This window comes from Onychomys torridus, chromosome 9 (genome assembly GCF_903995425.1).
Source record: "Onychomys torridus chromosome 9, mOncTor1.1, whole genome shotgun sequence".
NCBI classification, from domain to species: Eukaryota; Metazoa; Chordata; class Mammalia; order Rodentia; family Cricetidae; genus Onychomys; species Onychomys torridus.
Genome location: NC_050451.1, coordinates 62,526,297 through 62,529,134, shown reverse-complemented (window position 1 = coordinate 62,529,134; position 2,838 = coordinate 62,526,297). Strand labels below are relative to the sequence as shown.

The following is a 2,838-nucleotide window of genomic DNA, read 5'->3' as shown; positions in this document are numbered from 1 at the left end:
CAACTGACTCACTGGATGGTATTCTGAGCATAGGAAACCTCAAAGCTCACCTCCACAGTGACACATTTTCTCCAACAAGGTCATAGCCACACCTCCTAATAGTGCCACTTCCCATGAGCTTATCAGGGCCAAATACATTTGAACTACCACAAGTATTAAATATGAGTATTAAATGAACTTATCTGTCTACTGCCTTTCTTTTTTCTTTTATTTTGCCTGCTTAAATTTTCTTTTGTGCTAGGCTGGCAAATCTTTTCTTTTCTTTTCTTTTCTTTTCTTTTCTTTTTTTTTTAAGGTTCTATATTTTATTACTGGACAAACTATTCCCCCAACTTAAAACAGGACAAAGTCTTCAGGTTAAAATGTTGAACTCCATGTGGTAGGATTGCTTGATGACCCACAATTCAGTATCAACTGACTTGCCATTGTGTGAATCCTCACAGACCCAGCTTTGTTTTCCTCCAGTGTCTTCTCTTGGAGTTGTACCTTATTTAGTTACCAGTTTTCATATGAATCCACTGAGGAATAGGACAATTTTGCTTTTGTTTCTTGGCCAGGAATTGCTTGATTCTGAAAGTCTTGTGAGAAGACATGGTGAGAAGCCAAGTCAGGAGTCGTCTGCATGATGGAGGAGGAAAGGAGAAGAGGAAAGCAAATCTTTTCTTTAATCTCAGTTACACTTTAACCTGTAGGATTTCTGTTTGGTTGTCTTAAAATGTCTTCTCTTTTTTGATCCTGTTACATATGAGTAATATCCTTGAGCTATTTTGTTATCCCCATTTGGTTCACTGGCTATATGAGCTGATGTAGAGACTTGGTTCAATAAGTCCAAGTAACTGCTTCCTTAGAGACACATTCTATTTTAGTGGGCTGTATTGTCTTGCTTTTTTTTTTTTTTTTTTTTTTTTTTTGCATTTCATGTGTTTGTTGTTAAAAACCAGACAATTAATAATATCATGTGACAAACCCAGAGACTAAATTTCCCTCTTCCAATCTCAGAGCATGCTGCTTCATTACTTTTATTATAATTTTTGCAGACTTGATTTATACTTAGGCTTACTTTGTAAATATATGAATTTTGAGTTTTTTCTTATTATGAATATTTTTTGTTTTTAATGGGGGAAAGGACTCAATTCATAGACCACTTTAGGTAATGTAGACATTTTCACTATATCAATTCTGACCAGCAAGCATGAGAGATATTTCCATCTTTTAGAGATCTTTTACTTCTTTAGTTAGGTTTATTCCTAGATAGTGTATCTTTTGAAGTCATTTTATAATGTATTATTTTGCAAACAGTGTTTATCAGATTAAAGTGGATGGGTGGGTCTTAAAGTCTTTTAGAATGGGATCATGCTACTAGTAAATAGGGATAAGTAGATATCTTCCTTTCCCATATATATCCCTCCCTCCCCTCCTTTCCTCCTTTCTTCATTCTCTTTCTTTCTTCCTCTTGTCATACTGCTCTAGCTAAGACTTTAAGTTTGCTAAACAGTCATTATTATATTGAGTTATAGTCTTATTTCTAGTTTTTTCTTTGGGAGGGAACTTTTATTATGAGGAAATATTAATAAAAAATCTTTTTCTGGGTCTATTCAAATGGCCATGTGATTTTTGTACTAAAACCTACTCATGTGGTATGTGTGTATAGCTAACCATCTTTACATCCTTGGAAAGAAATGGACCTGGTGATGGTGTATGGTCTTAATGTGTTCTCACATTTGATTTTTGAGAATTTTTGTGGTGTTCTTTTTTCATTTTATCCTTATTCAGTTTTGATATCAAGGTGGTGATGAGTGCTTTGTATAGGGACTTTCCTTCTTTATTTTATGAAGTATATGAGAAGATCTGACCTTAGTTCTTTTTTTTAAAGACTGATGGAGTATCAGCACAGGGTCTCTCACACCTGGGCTTTTCTCTGTAGGGAGACTTCAGTATTGCTTCAGTGTTACTGCTTGTTATGGATGTGTTAAATGATTTATGCCTTTGATTTAATTTTGGTAGCTGTTATGTGAATGTGAAATGGAATTTATCCTCTAGATTTCTCAGTGTTTTGGAATATAAATCGTTCACAGTGATTCTCCTGCATTTCACTGAAACTTTATGTAACCTTCCCTTTTATCTGTAATTATATTGTGGCTCTCTTTGCTTTGGTTAGGTTGGATGAGAGTTTGTTGACATTGTTTATTTTTCCAATACTTTGATTTTTAAAAAATCTCCATTTTGTTAATTTCTGCTCTGACATTTCTGGACATCTATTGCTTGAGGGATAAAATTACTTTAATTTTTTTCTAAGATCTTGGAAATTATCATTATTTTAAATCTTTGAGCTACTTTTAATCTAAGTGGCATAAGGTATGCCTTACCTGTGTTCCAAACATTCTAGTAAGTTGTGTTCTCATTGTTTATTTGTTTTTATTTTTCTGGAGCTAAGGACCAAACCCAGGGCCTTGCACTTGCTAGGCAAGTGCTCTATCACTGAGCTAAATCCCCAACCCCTATGTTCCAATTTTTATATGATTTCAGGACTTTAAAATTTTTCTCCTTATTGCTTTTTATGATTTACTTATCATTCAAGAATATGTTATTTGCTCTGTAAGTCAATCTATAAGTATTTATGCATGTTCTGTTTCTCTGGTTATTGACCTAATAGTGTTATACTGTGGGCTGATAAGATATAAAAAAATTACTTGAGCTTCTTGGTTAAGACTTTATTTGTGAGCTGTTACAGGATATATTTTGTGGAAGTGTCCAATGAGTGCTGAAGCATTTGTTGGGTATATATTCTGTCAAGTCCACTTGATTAATGCTATAGTTTTACTTTGAAATTTCTTTGCT

At 33.8% G+C, this 2,838-nt stretch overlaps 1 pseudogene; it reads right to left on the bottom strand.

Moving 5' to 3' along the window:
- Positions 1 to 437: 437 nt before the first annotated feature.
- LOC118590888 lies at positions 438 to 594 on the bottom strand (annotated as a pseudogene).
- Between the last annotated feature and the right edge of the window lie 2,244 nt (positions 595 to 2,838).